This window comes from Emys orbicularis, chromosome 3 (assembly GCF_028017835.1).
Source record: "Emys orbicularis isolate rEmyOrb1 chromosome 3, rEmyOrb1.hap1, whole genome shotgun sequence".
NCBI classification, from domain to species: Eukaryota; Metazoa; Chordata; order Testudines; family Emydidae; genus Emys; species Emys orbicularis.
In genome coordinates this window covers 132,159,409-132,179,368 of record NC_088685.1, presented here as the reverse complement: position 1 = coordinate 132,179,368, position 19,960 = coordinate 132,159,409, and positions in this window count along the sequence as shown.

Genomic DNA, 19,960 nt, shown 5'->3' with positions numbered 1-19,960 from the left:
GGTTGTGGTACACAAAAATGGCACTGTCTCATACAACAGATATTTTTCCTGTGGGTGTTATGAGTTACATTGCTTCATTCTACTGATTAAAGTGTTTTATTGCTGTTAATTCTGCGTGGTCATTACATCGTATCCTAAATCACTGAAAAAGTGTTCCGCTGTTTAAAGAAATACATATACACACACTTACACTCACTTTTTAGTGTCAAAATACATTGTATTGTGTACTAATTACCATAATACTTTGCTCTTGCATGGCACCTTTCAAGCAAGAATCTCAAAGCTTTTTCCAAAGGAGGGTAAATACTATTATATTAATTTACACATGGGGAAACTGAGGCACAGAGCCATTAAGAGACTTAACCAAAGTCGCACAAGTATTGGCAGAGCAGGAGTCAACAGCAAGAGTTCTCCTGACTTGCACACTTGTGCTCTAGCAACGGTATGACACTCCCACCTGATAGTAACTAAGAATGGGTGAACCTGTTGGAATAAATAGGAACAGGCCCAATTTTTTGCCTCAGGCTTGAACTGAACAGAAACTTTTTTGAGAAGCAAAAACCATCATTAAACTTTTTTTCTTCTTTTTATAAAATTTTCTCACGCTTCTGCACTTCCTGATTTAGGGTTGGACAGGAACCAGAATATAAATACTGAAATACCATGAGAAAGGTTATTCTTGTGGTATTTTCAACCAGACTGAAAGTGTGGTATCCTCATGAGAAAGCCTGGCCCAGCAAAATTTCCAAACCAGAGAGGTTCCCATAAATTCACATAAGCACCATTCAGACTGTTTGTGAACTGCTGACTCTTTGGACATTTATATCCACTCATATGTTTGAGAGAGGGAGAGAAATAGAGAATTACTCTGCACATCAGATAACATGATCCTGGGACACTCCATGTTTTTGTGCGCCCGATAGTACCTTGTTATATCTGGGGACAGGAGCTTTAAATATGCGGAGTGGGGCCATTGCTGACAGAAGAGTTCAGGCAGAGGAGCAAGCTAGAGGGGGAGACAGCGAGCGGACAGACGGCTCTGGGAATCTGGGATAGTTATTTATGTGCTTGGTACCAGGCCTGAACAACTTTTTAATGGCAGAATGATACAGCTGGAGTAAATACGTTTGTCTCTCACTCTTACTAACTAACATCTCAGACTGTATTTATAGTGTGGGATTTTCATAATAAGTACTCTGCACTGGCCTAACTCTGCTCGCACTAAAGTCAATGGGAGTTTTCCCATTGACTTCAGTGGAAGGCATCACAGCGCATCATGGTTAGAGCTGGCCAAAACAGGCAAGACAAATTGCAAACATTTTTGCAAACTATGTTTTTCTGTTTTTACTCAAAATATATTTTTGCCAGACATTTTTCTACCAGCACTGATAATGTTGCACTGCTGGGTGGCAGAGGGCCTTTTTTATTGGAAGATCTGAAGTGAGTTCTAAGTTGTGGAGAGGGATGCCAAGGAAAAACAAGAATACTGAGCTCCCAACTGGGAGAGCAGGAGAAGTAAACAGTTTTTTTTTCAGATGGTCTTACAGGTCAAGGTGTGTGATGAACAGTCCTGGCTCTTTAAAATCCTTCTGTCCCACAAAAAAGGGAGAGTCCTTTTTACAGGAACTCATTGTTATTCAATTGAATTCACTTTGCATGGCGGAAAGAATTTTATACAGTCCTAATTCTTTCTGTGGTGTCCAATCAAATGGATTAGTGGAATGAAATGTTATACTGGCAATAGATACATTTTAACATTTCTTTGGTATTGACTTCTCTCTATTGTATTCATTCCAACTAGAACGTCTTTATAGTTCATAGCCACATGACACCTAGTGATCTCACAGGGAAATGCAGCTCATCATTTTTTTCTAACGTACCTCTGTGTTTGACAGGTTATTGTGTACTAGAGTGGGTTGGAAATTTTCAGACAAACTGTTTTTTTGCCAATTTTTTGAAACTGAAACTATTTGTAAAACAGATTTGGCTTAGTCAAATCTCCGGAGTTGGAAAATGTCTGGGGAAAAAAGTCTGGAGATCATGATAACATTCCATTTCAACATTTTCAGACTGGAAAGATTCGAATAGTCAAGTTAAAATTATTTTTCATTTGGAAATTTTAGGAAGTTTAGACTAAAAAAAGGATAAAAAGTTCAAATTTGAAACAAAATGTTTCAAAATGATCAAAAAGAAACATTTTCATTTACCTAAAGTGATTTCTTTTTCATTTTGTTGGTTCATGAACATTTTCAAAAGTTTGACTTTTCGTTCCCATTTGGGAAGGATTTTTTTTTTTGGATCTTGAAAATTCTCACAGGATGGGCAAACCCATTTCCATCCCAGCAGTAGTGTGCTGTGCAATGCCTGCTGGATTCCTGGTTTGGATTTTGGAAGAAAAAAATTTGAATTGACTTAAAGAAAAAAACCCACCCAGAAAGATATTGTTTGCAAACGCAATAATACGGATAAAATTGCCAATTGGGTACGGGCGTGTGAATGCAGGAAAGCATAGTGCGCAAGTGTAGATGGAAGTGCCATTTGCTTTGGAATGTGCACAATTTCAAAATGTTTCCATTTTCATTGCTAGCCAGTCCTTCACAACAGACATGCTCCTCCCAAAATATCTGCCCAAGACAACTCATTTCCACACTGCTAGCATCGCTGTTTTGCAAACAATCATGCCCCACACGCAGTCAGAAGAATTGTAAGGTTACCCCTCTGTATTTCTGTTACATTTGCTCATAAAAGAGGCCTTTATTAATGGTGCAGGAACATGGTAGCATTACAAAAGGCTGCAACTCCAGGAAGCCTGATTTCCGGAATAGAGTTATGTCCCTGGGATCCAGGCCAGTGGAAATTACCGTGAATTGAGGAGATTAAAAATGCTGTGACTCCTGTACAAGGACTTGTATATCAGCTTGACTGCCATGGCTGTTGCTAATTACACTTGCTTTTGGATTCAATCTTTACCTAGGAAAGGGCGGAGGAGGAGCTGTTAGGAATTCCAAGCCAATTGGGCCGTTAAGAGTCTTCCATTTAAACAAAACTGTCAAATTCAGCTAAAAAATGTCCTGTCTGGTTATATAACCTTAGCCATTTACCCGTCTGCTTCAAGTAGCCACCTTCATGATCATGCTATGACTGCAGAGAAATTCTTGTATTCAACCGACAAAGGAGAAGAAGGGGACAAACCATTACCAACCACTCCCATGCCCATCATCCCAGAAACTAAAAGACTGAATCAATGATGGCTCACACTAGGCCATCAAAATTGATTTATCAGGCCCACTCAGCCAATAGGAAGCAATCATAGTCCAGAGTCAGAGACACAATATTAGTAAAGTCTAGACAAAAGGAAAGATGATGGGAGAAGAACAGCAACATGAAAGTGAGATGGTTTGGATGCTACAGGAGTGCACTTGGCAGATCAGGTTTTTATTCAGACTAAGTTCTTTGGGGTCAGAGACTGTGTCACATTTAGTAATAATAATATCTAATAATGCTGCAGGTATTGTTACTCTTTGAACAGAGTCTTCCCCTGTATCTCTCTGGTCTCATTGGTAGTGCTTATTTCACCAGATTAGGTGGCACCTTTACACATTTCTGACCCACACGTTACTGACAGTCAAATTCTGATACTCTTTTCTCCTGGTGTGTAGGACCTTACCATGGCCATAGTTCCATAGAAGATGGGACTACCCCTGAAACATTGGGAAAATCTGACCCCTACCTTTTAGTATTGTGGGGCCAGATGGAAAACCCCTTCCTCACTCTGAATAATATCTTCTTCCAGGAACAGCCCTTTGAGACCAATGGCACTAGTCCTGGAGGGTTAGATTAGGACTCAGATTACATGCCCATGCTAGGGAAAAAGAGGGGGCAAGAATTCTCCTTGCTCGCTGCATGGACTGCATCGATCTTAGGAGCAGACTCGTAGACAATTACTTCTTCTCCTCTTGGAGAAAGTGGGTGGGGAGTGGACAGGGATGGGCAGCAAATAGGCAGAGCCTTGGCTCCACCGCCTTCTCACTGACTAAGAATAGCTGAGCTAGCACTGGGTGAGGAGTAATGTATTGTTGGTATAGTCCAGAAGTAAGTTATCGCCCTGCTGGTACAAGGAAGACTCAGGGAAGAAACTGTAAATCAGGTGCGTCAAAATGCCTCCTGAGGCTGCTCCTGGTTGGTGCAGTTGATGCGTCACCCCTTGTTCAGGGCTGTACCTAAAGTCACAGTCAAACCCTGAGCAAGATGCTATTCAGTCTGAGTAAAGAATCTGGTCCTCAAAGAATATTTCCACATCTTTTGCAGGTAATATTTCCCCCGCCCCACAAAAAAAGACCAGATCTTTATGTTTAGGGCCAGATTGTCAGCTAAATTGACATAGATCCATTGACTTCAATGGAGATGCACTGATTTGCACTGGCTGAGGATCTTGCCCCATTGGCCTTCAGAGGATACATCAGTATACGTTAAATTAATGCTGGCAATCCTAGAGCTCCAAGATATTGCTGTTCTGTTTTCTGTCTCCCTCCCACATCTCCTCCTATAAAAAAATCATAACTTTTCTTTGCTCCCTTGTTTTAAGCCTAATCTCATCAATGACCCTCTAGGGCCAATGAAAGAGTCGGCAGAAAAGGTACTTCAATTTCCTGAAAGGTCAAGTAGCCATGGACCCCCTCGTCCTCTAATAGATTGAAATAGAGGATGGAGGAACAGTAGGTTTTAACCTTTTTCTTAACTTCACAGGTCAGGGGATTTGAAACGATTTTTATTTTCTTTCAAGTAATAAAAAGCAGCCTTTTAAATAAAACAAGGAGGTCCTGGGAACCTGAAAAATTGTTTAAGAAGTGGATTGACTGTCCCTGAAAATTCAAGCAAACTGTAGGACAGCTCACAGCTGCAAAGCTTTTGTGTGATGAGACTAGAATGATTTTTCAGGGGAAGGGGGAGGAGAAGGAAGGAAAACCAGCCATCTTAGATCACTGAGATCTAGCCTATGATTTAAAACTGTCCTTATCCTAGGTTGACACTTCCCATGACGGTTTTGTCCCAGAGCTCAAAGGGAACCTCATGCTGCTATCACTTGCTGATGGAAAACAGGAATATTTAACTGTCAATGATAACAAATAGAGATTTCATTTTAGAGAGGAGGTCTCTGGGACATCGCCATTCTTTCTGATGCTACCTTCCTTATTGACTCAGCTCACTGAAACATCCTCAACACAGCGGGGCTTGGAGAGGAAAATATCTGAGAAAATTCAGACTGGCTGGAAAGTAAAAAAAAAAAAAAAAAACCCAGACAAGAAATTAAATATATTGCTGTATACATGAAATAATCATACCTGGTTATCTGTGCACATTATAAATATATAGAATATGCTGTTACTTATTCTTTATTGAGTTCCAACTGGGTTCTCCGAGCTGTACCAAAGAAGACTTGGTCCCTATACCCAAGAGATTACATTTTGAAATAGATACATACTAGGTCATTTTTTCTTTCAGTTACATGTGCATAGCACTAATGATGTCAAAAGGTAGAGCCCTGCGCAGATACAAAATTTGTATCCATATCAGATCTGCGATCCGCAAACATGGTCCCCGGATATCCGCAGATTTGCAGGGCTCTATCAATGGGGCTGCCGAATGCATGTAAATGACAGTAAAATTTGGCCCCTCTGTATTTGTGTGTGACATCTCACACATATACACACCATATATGTGAAAGTGATATCCTTGTGATGCTTGCATCTATACTGCACCTTTGACCGCCCTTAGCTGCACTCTACTTGCTTAACCATTTCTAACGGGACAGCTTTGAACAGTCCAAAACCCTGCTCATCTTCAAACAGCTGCCATTATTATTATTTTTTGTAAATCAACCTGTCAGAGGAAATGTTTCCTTCTTTCTTCCCAAGCATGGAATTTCTCCAGCCTGGGTTGACAGAGGGGCAGTATTCAGCCCTTGAACAGGGACAGGTTTAAGGTCTGAAACCTTTGCTGCTTTTCAGTAATGCAGCCATGCCAAATCCATGCCAATAAAACCCTTCTGCCCCATTATGGTGTATTCTACATATGCTACAGATTTGATAGAAAAACTAATGTAGGGATGTTTTAGAGAGGTTTTAAAAAAACATTTGGGGACTGTTTTTCATACCCTTCTGACTGTAAAGCCAGGTGCTTTAAGGTATGTCCACACTGCAATTAAACACCTGCAGTTAGCCCATGTCAGCTGACTCGGGCTCGTGGGGCTTGGGCTGCGGGGCTGTAAAATTGCAGTGTAAACGTTTGGGCTCAGGCTGAAGCCTGGGCTTGTGGCTCTTCCCCCCTTGTGGAAACGAGACCAAATGTCTAAACTGCAATTTTACAGCCCAGTAGCCCAAGCCCGAGTCAGCTGACACGGGCCACCTGTGGGTCTTTAATTGCAGTGTAGACATACCCACAGTTACCACAAGTCTAATTGTATAGGGCTCAGGGGAAGCCATACAAGCTCTATAAATGATCTAAAATAACTTTTCTGTACCTAAAATGTTATGATTTTAAAGTCTGTTATCTTAGGATCGTTAGACACCCTTCTGTCTTAAGAAACCATCACAAAGTATCCTCAAATGCGCTGAGTACAAACCTGCTCCTTTATTAGAAAGCCACCTCAGATAGGCAACTGCTTTTTCTCCTTCCCTAGATCACTTAAGAATGCTTTTATTCTGTCTGTTTGTAAATACTAGAGGAACGGATGCTTGTTCTACTGGTATCCTGTGGCCTTTATTAACATTTAAGGAAGGTTGGCCATAGAGATGAAGAAAACCAGGTTTGAAAATGTTCAGGTGCCATTGTTTCGACTACAGACTAGGACACATTTTTTATACTCAAAGCCCTACATTGTGTGAGCTACAATCATGTTCTATGATATCAGTTCCTGAAAGCACTCTTACCCAATGCTGCAGTTTGGGGGATTGACCTCCTAGCATTGGCCAGTATTGATTAGTTAGTAATGCAATGTCACTCTCCAGGGCCGTAGCAACAAAGAACGTGGCCCCCTCCGAACGGTGGCCCCCTCCGAACATATGTCCGGGCGGGGCCCCTTACAATGCAGAAACTGGAATGCGGTATTTATTTTGCCACTTTTAGGGGCCCCCTTCCTTGCGGGGCCCCCTCCGGTCAGAGGGTACGGAGGGCGCTCGCTACGCCTCTGTCACTCTCCCAAGAGCACTGCTGTTTTAGAAGTGATACTTCTGGGTGTTTTGTAAACGCATAATACCCCTAATCTTGGTGTTTCATTGGCTTCTAGTTGAATCCTATATTCGGTTGAGAGACACCTTGCACCCGGATCAGACGGTTAAGTAACTCATTCTGGCTAAGTCTAATGATCCCAGTATTGCCAACCCCAATCAGTCAAAAATCCTGAGTCAGGTCCCAAAAATCAAGAGATAGGCTTAAAAATGATGAGATCTTTAAAAAATAACAACTTTTTCTTTGCTTTGGGTTTTGAATCTGCAGGGTGCCCTCAGTTCATGTCTCCAAGCTTTTCTCCATAATCCTGAGGGCTAGAAACTTACTTTTAAAAAAAATACATGCAGATATTCTCCTCTAATCACGTGACTCTAGGGGCTGTGGTATCAAGAGATGCTCCAAATGTTTCAAGATTTATGATAAAATCGCAAAATTTGGCAGCACTGTGGTCCCCAATTTGGGACATAATGAGAAAAGAAACTGAATACTGTTGAAAAGGGAAGAGAAATAAACAGAAGAATGTGGTGTTAAACTTCATTTGGTTTTTAGATTTGATGTATTTTTCTTTTTAACATCTTTTTAAAGACTTTATTATTGGTTTAATTTCCTTCAATGCGTTCTACTAGTGATGTCACATTTTGACCATAATCTTTTAGTCAAGCATGAACCAGAATCTCTGTGGGTTCCCATCCCCAGCAGTCTTCAAGACTAAATAGTTCAATTCTCTCCCCTCATCTGCTGCTAAAGAAAAAGAAAAGAAAAGAAAAAAGTAGGAAATTTGGATCCTTCTAAGTCTGGCTTGAAAACCTTGCCTTGGGTGATGATGAGTGACTGTGACATTCCAGATGACATTTTAGTTTAGAATAGTTAGAGTTAAAACCTACTCTGCAGTACACTGTAATTAGCAATATCATTTATTCTAATTCTAGGGGAATGGAAGGGTTGGATTAATGATTTGGGAGTATGTATTAGAAGTGCAGATTTAAAGCAAAACTGCTAGTTTTACCATGCAAAGATTATTGGATGTGTTTTAAATAGCTAGAAACCACGGTGCACAAAAGGTAAGCCGCTCTCCTGGTAGTTCTGGAGGAATTCACTAAAGGCAATTCAGCTCACGTTTCTTCTAAAATGCCTTCAGAATAGACAGCCAAATCCTGCTCTTGTTTACACTGGAACAACTGAGAGTCAAGCCCCCGATCCTGAGCTCTCTATGGGCAGCCTCCTGGACTAGTACAGAAGTCAATGGGGCTTGATGCAGGTGCAGAGGACTGCCTGCATGGAACTCACAACTGCATCAGGTCCAACTTTGTCCCAGAGTTTCCAACCTGTTCTAAGATTTATTTATGTCTGTGGTGGTGGGTCAAACAGCTGCTAGGAGCCAGATTCTCAACTAGCTTTAACAGTAACTTCATTTTTGTGGGTGGAAAATTGCAGGAACAAACAATTGTGCATCCACATTTATTTGAGCCCACAATTAAGGTCTTTTAGACACCTAAATCCTCAGTTAAATGTGCAAACCAAGCTCATAAACACACATAAATACAGGCATAAAATTACACCAGAAGTTGTTTGCTCTGATCAAAAATAAAGCCAGTTTATGAAAATCATCCCTAAATATTTTGCTGCTCTTAATATTTTGTTCACTAAGGGCTTATCTACATGGTTCCTTAGTCTGCACTAGCAGGGGTGTAAATTCTTATGCATTCTAGTGTGTTGCGCACTAATTGGCCTGTGTGGGCCCTGCTGGCACTCACTAAAAGTTCCATGGTGTGCATAAATGTAGTCCCATTTCAAACAGTTCTATATTAACGTGCACAGAACTTGTAGTATGTGCCAGCCGGGTCGACATACATGGGTCAGTTAATGCATGACATGCTAGGGCACATTAGAATTTACACCCCTCCAGTGCATACTAAGGCATCATGTAGACAAGCCTTTGATGGTCTGTACCTGTTTTGAGGGTGTTGGGGAGCTCAGTTCACTAGCACTTGCAAAATCCTTTGAAATTCCTAGATGGAAGACGCCATATATACATGCAACATATATTTTAAATGGGCCATATCACATCATTGGTCTGCAAGCAGAACTTCCACCGAAGACAGGGAGAGCTTCTTCACACAAAAATGATAACAGCCAGGGCTGTTATAAAACAGAAGACCTTCAGGCCCTGTTTAGCTCAGAGGCACAGAGTACTGTAAACGGTAAGGGCCTGATTCTGACCCTCCTGCTCAGTGGGCACAGAGCTCTGCCACTGTTCTGCAGCCTGGATGGGCTCCATGCCCATGGAACAATAATCACAGCCAGAAATGGCAGGCTTGCCTGGGTTGTGATGGCAACATCTAAGACCAGTATATGGCAGTGAGGTTACTGAGGAGTGATGCTGGGGATGTCCACCTCCACAGCTCCAGCATGGGGGGCAGGTTTTGAGGTTTTGCCACAGCAACTCTATAGAGGGGTAGCCAGTGAAAAATGGGCCACCACAGTCTGGCCTCAAATAGCCAAGGCTGACAAAGGATGGGAGGGGAAATATAGGCACAGAAAGGTGAAGTGACTTTCCTGAGGCCACACAGCAAAGCCAGGAGCAGAACCAAGTCTCCTGGCTTCCCGCCCAGTGCCCCATCCCAAAGCCCCAAACGCCTCCATCTTCTACTGTACTCAGTGAAAGAGAATCCCACAGCAGTGATTAACACTAACTGCTGTATAAATCACCATGCACAGTTGGCCCTGGCTAAAACAAGCTAGCCCCTCTTGCCCTCCCACTCCACTGGCCAGGACTCGGAGTCGGAGAGCCGCTAACATTTCACAAGCTTTGTCCTTGTATTGCTTGACATTCCCTGTCATCCCTCCTCAAACTGGTATTTTGCTTTCTCAGCATCTTTCCCTCAATTCATACCCATCCTGCTCACATATGCACACGATGCATTGCAAAGAAATTCAAAACTAAAATGCAATACGTGAATTAAATGAATTATCCAGTTAATTGTAACTTCATCACATCTGCTATTGTTTCTCAGGCTCTTCAAAAAAATTTAAAACACATTTTTTTTAAAAAAGGCAAAACAAAATACAATACAAGATCCCTCTGCCAGGGCAAACATGCAGCATGTTATGAACAAGTAAGACATCTGGTTAAAGTAAACTGGGGGTGGGGAGGAGAACTTGAGACACTGAACACAATAACAAGAGCAAGGGAGAATAATGACAAGAAGAAATCCCAAAGAATTCCACTCCCACTCTGGGCCAGAGGCAGGGCCCTTACGGCAGCGCAGGGATCTTTCATTGAAGTGGGGAAGGAGTTAACTGGTCTGAAAGTTAAAAAAAAAATCAACCCCAAATCTCGTTTGCAATCAGAGGTGGTCAGGGTGGGGGTGGGGAGAATTAAATCTATGACTAAACATTTTTCATGGCAACCGAAGGACAGCAATTAAGAGATAAATTAATGCTCTGGCAACACTTCCTGTTTTGAAGGATGCAGCAGTGGGTAACGAAGGGCTGTGTTTGGAGTGTCTCTTGCAGAGCAGAGCTCCCTGCTCAGACCCCGCTGCAACAAATTGGCTCTCCTGTTCCTGCAGGAAATGGATTTAAAAAATCTTTGGCAACCTTTGTGCCCCCTTTCTCCCCAGGGCTGTTGTCAATTGTTTGATCTCTCTCCCTCCCACCTCCCAACTCTTCCCATTCCCCTCCCTTCGGGGCTGAAATCTATTTTCAGTACTCTGCACTTGAAAGGCGTTGAAAGTTTTGTTTTCAGCAAAATATTTCCTTGGGCGCTCCAGCCCTCTTCCCTGCCCTGCTCCACGGATTTGCAGATTACATTTAATTCCTTAAAATGAGTCAGACATATCCATTAAGAATATGCAATCATCACTCACATAGGGCCAGATTGTGTACTTTGTGTCAGTGGCTAGGCTGCTCATGTGGACAGTCAGGAGACGTGGCTTCCAAGACCCGTGCCTCAGTTTACCTGTGTGTAAAATGGAGTCAGCAACATTTTCCTTTATAAAGTGCTCTGAAATGAAAAGGGTAAAGTAGTATTAGTACTTTTATTTATCTCCTTGCCCCCTGCCCTAAATAGTTGGTGCCTCAAACTGCCAAAAGTAAGTAGGTTTGGCCAGCACTCCCTGCCCCAAACAGCTTCCATTGAGTGTGATGGGTTTACTGAACCGCCCTTCCCCTGAAAGGAAATGTCCCAGCTCCATTTTAGTTTTGATTTCAATAAATATGAAGATTTAGAAATGATGGAACCTGGAAATAGCTCAGTCAGTGCTTCTCTCTCCTGATTTGGCTGCTGCTGCAGCAGAGGTGTAACCATGGGAAAGGGCTGGACTGTCAGTGGTGCCCCCCCCCCATTACTCAGGAACACAAACCAATTTCCTTAGAATCTGTGCCCATTTCCTCTTTGAATAAGCTGCGAACAAGGGTTTCCTCACTGCCTCGGTATCCCACCCATATCCTCCTGAGCCCTGCCTTCCAATCTAAACTGAGCATTAACTCTTCAGGGACAGGCTGGGCCAGAAGTTTTCCCCTTGCTCAGCTGGGAAGGTCTAGTCAGGTTAGCTTTGGCTGTGCCAGAACAGAAGGGGAACCTTAACCTGCATGAAAAAACAATCTTAGAGGGGCAAGAAGACAGAGCTCATTTTTGATTTCTCTATTTTTTGAACCGCAGGGTCTGTTGCACATAGAGGGTCCAAACTATTAGCGGGAGTGTGTGTAGAGAAAAGTTCTTACGCTCAGCAATACTGCTCCTTAAGCTTTCCAGTGAACAGATCTATACAGAGATCCCGCTCAACGGATCAAAGCTCCTCCATTGTACGAACTGTATTCACATCAGAGTAGACACCGTTCTTGTATATGGGATCTGTTCATTCACACACTGTGTATTAAAGTTTGCTGTAGCTGCAGTTGTTGTTTTACCTGAATGCTACCAAACTGTTTCATAAGCCACAGGCTATGGGCCAAGTCCTAGCCCCTGCGGTGGATACGTTGTGCTACTCTGGCAGCATGATGCAGCTGGAAAGCTGGCTTTCCCTGCTACCTGAGGACTCCCCTGGCATGGGAGATCTTTAGGAGGCATAAGGCTAGTGTAGGGGGAGTAGCAATCCCTGGCTGATGGAGGTCTAACACAGCACTGAGGCTGCTTTAATTTGTGCCTCACGGTCAGCCTAGTGTCTGGCAACCCTAGGCTGCAGGGGACTCATAAAAGCTGCTTTCACACACACACCTCCCCTCTCCGTACCTTAGCTGCACTTCATGCAGCAGGGCCAGGACTGAGGATCTGGCCCTTTGCATCAAAGCAGGAGACTGGTCAAAGAATACAGAAGTTGTTTTTGATGGTTTGATGCCGTGGGTGAGTAGGAAGCTTGGGTTCTGGACAGAGCTGTTGTTTCAGTGTCCTAAAGCCAACAGAATCTCACCATGAGTGCCCCCAGGCCTGAGTTCAGCAGGGCAGCCTTTTCCGTCTGGTTGGTACCAAGTTGTTCCACAGCACATACCGTCTTCCGGTCCCCCAGGAGCAATCCCACGGCACAGGGCTGGGGGGATGAAGCAAAGAGGGAGGTGAAGCAGTAAACCCCCTTCCTTAAATTCAGATTCAACCAATGTTTTGCTACTGCAGAATCCTGTACAGTATCTTGATGGGGTCTTTCACGCAAGTCAGGAATTCTGTCACATGCTTCTGGAGTAAGGGGGAGCTAGTTTCTCTATTCAGACATTCTGCTGAGTCCATGACTGGCTGCAGTGGTAGCTTCTCCCCACTATGAACATGTGTATCTATAATAAATGGTTCCAAACAAAACTCCAGATGCCAAGACCTCTGAACTTCCAGGGTGTTCGAAATCTGGCCCTGAATTTTGCAAGTGGTCTCTCTCTCCTTAGAATGTGCCAAACCAGCACTACCTACCCAAACATCCCTGAAATTTGGACTATTAAAAATCCAGAGAAGGATTAGCATTTTGCACCTTGGGCTGGATTCACAAGAGGGACTTGGGGCATGTCTACACTGCAATTAGACATCCAGAGATGGCCTGTGCCAGGCTCATGGGTCTTGGGCTAAGGAGCTGTTTAATTACGGTGTAGACATTTGGGCTCAAGCTGCAGTCTGAGCTCTGGGACCCTCCCATCTCTCAGGATCCTAGAGCCCTGGCTCCAGCCTAACTCTGAACGTCTGCACCACAATTAAACAGCCCCTTAGCTCAAGCCCCACAAGCCTGAGTCAGCTGGCACGGGCCAGCGGCAAGTTTTTAACTGCAGTGTAGACAGACCCCTAGATGTTGCAGTGTCTAACATTTTTACGCCTTACTGCCTAGAGGAATTCACAACTCCAAGTTAGGAATCCAGGCTCAATGTACAATGCATGGGTAGAGTTAGGTGCCTGAACATGGATTTGCAGGAACCAACCTGCTAAGCTAGCCTATAGGAAATGCTGAGGAGTGGGGTGTGGCCTAAGCTCCGCCCTTCAGTGGGAGTTAGTCACCTCCTTCCTCTTGGGATTCACAGTCATGAACCCTCTCCTGGAGTTAGGTGAATCCCCAGATCAGGCCCCAGAGGTGAGATCAGTAGGGAAATGCCTATCTTGTGAAGCCAGCCATGGCGTAGGTGCGAGTTAGGTGCTGAGTAGCTTGTCCTCATTGTCAAGACTTAGGTGGATTTGCACATGCCCGCCAACAGAAAAGTAGGTGCCTGAGGATTTTATTGGTGGAAATGTAAGCACTTATGGAATGTAGGTGCCTAGGGTAAAGGGGCTGCTGAGCAGTGGTTTTGTGAGTGCCAGTATTGCCTAAATATTGGCCTTAGGTACCTAAAGGGGCAGTTAGTCATCCGAGTACCCCTTGTGAATCTAGCCCTGTGTGTGTATTTCTAAGATATTGATATGGGTATATCTACTCAGGCAAGTCACTTCATCTCACTGGGACTCTCTTTACCTTTGCACCCATTGTCTGTGTTCTCGATTTAGATTGTACAGTCTTTGGGGTAGGGGCTATCTCTGACGCTGGGTTTGTACGGTGCCTCGCACAATGGGGCCCTTTCTCAGTTGGATCCTCTAGGCTCTACCACAATACAGATAAGTAAGAATAACCTAGGATGCATGTCTTTAAAGATGTGCCTGTGTTTAGACACGTCTATAATCTGTTGACTGCAAAGTTTTGGCGTCTTGCCTAAGGTCCCTAGCAGAATGGATGTTATTGCTGTTCTGTTCTTTCCTCCGAGGTTACAAAGGGTTGTTCTGAGCAATTGCTCATTTGCTGGAGGGATGTCTTGTGCAGAATTCCCCAAGACTCTGCTTTGTCAGACTCATCCATCCTATTCAGCATGAATGAAAAGATAGCAAGGTGAGAAAGTGAGGTGACGGGCTGTGGTGTCGCCTTGATGTGGACTATACTCAGATGTATGTCTCACTTTTTCATTAGAACGAGAAGATGAGGCATCTCAGCTTGCCCTCTTCCTAGCTGAGACTAGGCTTCAGATCAGATTGCATGGCTGATGCGCAATGTAGACCGGAAGAAGATAATGCTATTGGGAAGGGATAATGATTTGGAGGGCATAGTACAGCTGCAGCCCTTAAAGAGGGGTTTTACCCACCCTATCAAAACAAAGATAGGAAGAAAAAAAAAGAAGTAATTTCCATAGATTTCCTAATTTCCTGCTTTCTCACTCTTATCAACCCCAACAGGGACAGGGTCTTCCCATTTTTGAGATCAGGTGGTGTAAGATGATTAGTGGCACTGGTCCAAAAATAAAAAATAAACGAATAAACTGGATGAAAATGAATGTAGGACATGTGGGCTGGCAGCCCTGAAGGAGTTAAAAGAGAAGAGGAGCTGTTTAACATTCACATTGTACACTTGGGATGTAAGGGGAAAAAATGCCTTCACCCTTGCAGAGAACCAGAAACATTTCGAGAGCATCGTATTTTCTGTTCTAAATATGGATAAAGGGAGAAGGGTATTTTAGGAAGCAAATGGTAATGATTAGAGTTTTAAGATTTAAGTAGTCATTTAGTCATAAAAGACTGAATTCAAATGCTTCGGAAAAATAGTCTTTTCCTCTCCGTTGATGATAGGTTTCCTTCAAGTGCCATAATTGTTCATCTTTTTTATGAATGCATAACAGACAATGACATGTGATTACGTCTCCACCCAGGGCTTCCTTTCTGAAGATCAGGAAGGTACATTTAGATCATTCTGTCCTCTCTGAAAGAAGCTGATTAATTCCTGACCCAGGACTTTACATATATACACAATTCAGCAGATACAGTGATCTGTCTGCACTGTAGATGTCTTTATATAGAGCCATGTACATAATACATTTTTTATGGAATATATTTAGCTAGAGTCCTGTTTGACATACAGCCTACGAGCTCAGACAAATGCCATGTGCTAAATTGCAAGTTACAGTCAGGGGCTAAGTGTTATGGGGAACTATCATAATTGTCAAAAAATTAAAGCTTAGACCTTCTTGTAAAAGAACGGGCAAGAACTAGTTTAGTCCTTTTAGCACTAAAGAGTAATTAGGATTTTTTTTTAAAAAGGGTAATAAAAAAAAGAGAGACAAAGGGACAAAATTAATTTGATAAATGGTGGTGCCTTGAGGGTATATAAAGGATCTTATAATTAGGGTAGCCAGGAGCAGTTATTGGAAGAAATACTGTAACTTTTTTTTATGTATGCGTGTGGTGATGTTATGATTGACAGCCTTATCGTGAAGAATTATGATGCTGTCTGCTTGCATCTGGGACACCACTAAAAAACAGTGAGTGAGCGAGCGAAGGAGAGTTCTTCCTGGTGGAGTGATTAAAATAAAATAGAATAGAAAATTCATTTCAGATTTATGAAGCAAATTCTGTCTCATTTCACTTTGCATGTAGCTTACCAGTAAGTTCAGTAGTTACACAATATGCTTTTATAGGCTCCATTCTTCTCCTTTGGATGGACACAGAGAGCCTTATCCCTGCTAATGGGAGCTTCATACGCACAGGGGAAGGGAAGATTATCCCACTTAATTGCTTTTCCTCTCCAAGTCACAATATCGCATATAAAATTACAAAGCTGTGAAGAGGATGCTCTGTGCCACGACATCGCCGCCGGTATCTCGCTGTGAATTTTGTGTCTGTTTTGTTTTGCGAGACCGGTGCGCAAAAATAGCTAATCACAATTTTCCTCTGGGATTCTCCGCCCTCGGGAGAACTTGGATTGCTCATTGGGGGAGGACCTTTAGCTGGTGTCAATTGTCAGAGCACCACTGGCTTCCATAGAACTATGTCCGTTCATGCCAGCTGAGGCGCTGCCCCGGCCTGACTAGCATTATATCATTCCAAACCCCGGGGATGATTTGTTAGTTCAGTTGAAACGCTTCTGGTCTGATGTTAAAAAACTAACATGAGAGTTATTTTCAGGGCTCGGTTCTGCTCTATTCGGGTAGTGTCTGAATTTTTCACACTCTTTGTAATAGTTTTGTAAGACAATAATTTGTTCTGTCAACAATTCTGTTTATCTGTTATAAAAATGTAGTAACGAAGGCCCAAATTCTCTTCTGTGTGGAGATCTGGTTGGCACAGGAGAGCAGGAGAGGTGTAAAAAAGCTGGTTACGATTCCCTTGTTATCACTGTACCTCTGCACTGGTGTCAGCCCCAACTCTGGTATGGTGTAGGTTAGAAGAGCCTTGGGGCTGTTCTAAATTATGCCACCTGGCCACAGTCCCTAAGGAGTTGTCCACCAGCTGGAGCTACTGCCAAAGTGCAGCCACACCCCCTTCTTACCCCTGACATGCACCTGATGCTGGATGGGAAGGGCTAGCATAGAAGCCAGTTTGACAGCTTTATGTGAACTAAGCTCTATCCCATGCTGGGGGAACGCGAAACTGGCCAGAAATGGCTGTTTTCCAGCCTGTTTATGCCACCAGGAGACCAGAACACAGAGCACCCTAAACTTACAAAGTACTGGGACAGGTCAACTTTAGCAATGGTGGCTAGACAAAGGAGTATGCACAACTAGGGAGCAGTTCAGGTGCCAGGGAGGTGTGCTTCATTTCTGCCAGATTACAACAAAACAAGAAATGAGCCTGGATCAAAAGTCTGTGATCCAAAATGTCCAGTGACTGGAGGCTCTGGTTCAGGCCAATATTTAGTTATAAAATATGTCCTGCATTTCGTCAGACCCTTTCACTCTCCAAACTGCCATTGAAAGGTTTTCCTCAGGCAGCCTGAAATCAAAGTACAGAAGAGCCTTCTGCAGACATGCTCCCCATACAGAGCAAAGGGGGCCACCCCCATTTGTTCCTCTTCAGCTCCTCTTCTCTCCCTGAGGGCCTTACTGATCTGGGTTTATAGTCCATCTTGAAGGAGAAAAGACTTATTTGTATTCCTCTGTGGAGATGTTGGTGAACCACTGACTTTTGTCAGTAGCTTGTGGGTAGTCATATGCTCAAATGGGCTCCATTTCCCTGAAAGCCTGGTAGCTTTTGCGATGCAAATAGAGCAGCTCATGCCTGCCAGATTCCGTGTGGGGGTCTATAATTCAGCCTTTCCCTACACATAACAATGCACTGTCATATGTGCTCATTCAACATTGTCAAATTCTCCTCTCTCTGGCTTTCCTTTTTGTTAGCAGTAAGGGGCGAATCTGAGAATGTACAACTCCAGCAGGACAGAAGCACCTTCCTTATTGCAGATGACAGTGGGGCTGGTCAAATTATTCACTGCAAATATCTAGGGACATTTTTGTTTATTTTTTATGTTTGTGACTTGTTCACCAGCCAATCCTGATTTCTGCTCACGTGTTCATTATTTGCAAGTTCTCACCTAAGCAGTTTATGTGAAAACATTTCAGCGTATGGCATAGATGCAACTTGATCTCTTAGCCGCTTCAGGATTAGCAGTTCATTGTTTGTGGTATGTGATTGGTCAACATAGCATCATGTCTGCTCCCTGAATAGATGAGTGGAATTTTTTGTAAATAGGAAAATAACAAATAACAAATTGATAGAGCAGGTTATAAGCATCATGAGTCATTGCCAGGAAATTCTTAGTAAAGCATAGGTACTTGTATTTGAAACAAGAGCTGGGCAAACTGGTTAGGGAAAATAGAGAACCCTCTTGCTCCCAAACTCTTTGCTCATTTCCAGAACTTGAATTTCAAAGGAAACTTTTTAAAGTTCTGAAATGTTTGGTATAAAAGTTGTGTTTTTAATTGGTATCCAGCCAGAAGTGAAACTCAGTGGGTCCAATTCTTCCCTCCTGTGCATGAGTATAACCCAAGAGTAACTCTGCTGAAGTCACTGGAATCACATCGGTGGAAAAAAAGCAGAGTCAGGCCTATTGTATCCTAGTACCCAGAGCAAGGATGTTGGCCTTGGCAGACACCAAGAAGGGCTGGGGAGCCTGTTCTCTTGAGATGTACATTTTTATTTCTTCGAGAAAGCTGGGTAGTTCCAAGAAGCTTCAGACAGCACATCCAGCTTGTTGGATGCTGATCTGTATGAGACATAGACCTCCAGCAAAACCCTAATACGGAACCATGTGTGTTTGACTTTAAAGTCAATCAACTGAAGTGCCCGGTCTTAGTCTGCTTCTAAGAGCATAGACAGCAATAGATGCCAACATTTGACAGCTATTCATGGAGACATTTGGAGGGAGCATCAGCGCCACACATTTTAGCGGCATTAAAGCACACAGGCAGAGGAGACCTTTTTGGGGGGACAGATTGGAACACTTGTCAATATTTTGCTTTTAAAAATTGAGGACTGTCCTTCCCAAATGGAGACAGCTGGTGTGTGCATGAGAGCGATGTACTGACAGCAAGTGTTTTCTAGGAGCATGCTCAGTTGAATTACACCAACCGCTCTTGTCACTCCAGGGGCATCATTTCTACTGCAAATGTGTCCCTGTCCCCTTTGGGATTGACAAAGAAAGGTTCTTTGAGCTAATCACAGGTTCATCTTGTGATAACTATAATTAGCCACTGGGTGCTGCTGGGTCATTTGCACATCAGCATAAAAAAAACAAAAGGGTTTTGTAACAGAGCAATAACTGGTGGTGTGTCAGGGTTGCTTTGTTAAACAGATGTGGCTCCTTTGCATGAATTACATAGTTTTCAAATATTTGACTGGCTTAATTAATTATATACTGAAATTAAATGTGTACAATGAAATGAAATGAAATTCCTGTTGTTGAATATCTATCTGTCTGTCTGTCTGTCCCAAATTGTTTATATTTCTCTCTGTGTATCTCTCTTTCTAAATATTGTAATTCCTGTACAGAATAAACCTGAATGGCATATGCATCAGAGAGGAAAGCTGGCTGCTTAGGTTGAAAGTTTATGCAGTGCTTTTTGGAGAGATCCGGGAGAGGGAAAGAGTAAGAAAATGATTTCCTTTGGGGCTCCTGTCCTGCCTTCCCTTTCTGTTCCTGTCCTCTTAATTTGATCGTGTTTCTCTTGCTTGGAAAAGTAAATAATTATTTTAAATGGGTTTTAATGTTTCCGGCAGGTTTTTTTTTTTTGGAATGGGAAGGGAGGGTGAAAGCTGGAACAGGAGTGAGGAGGGAAGGGCTAAACCTTTACATGATTTATTACGAGGAAGATGTTTTCCCGAGAAAGGGCAGGGCAGAGAAGCTGACGGACATTCAATGAGAACTTTGGAGGACAAATATGGGAACACATGTGGGCAATTTTCACAGAGCTCTTCAGATTTCTCCCATGTTACAATGCTCCCTAGCACTCGGCAAACATTAACTAATGAAGC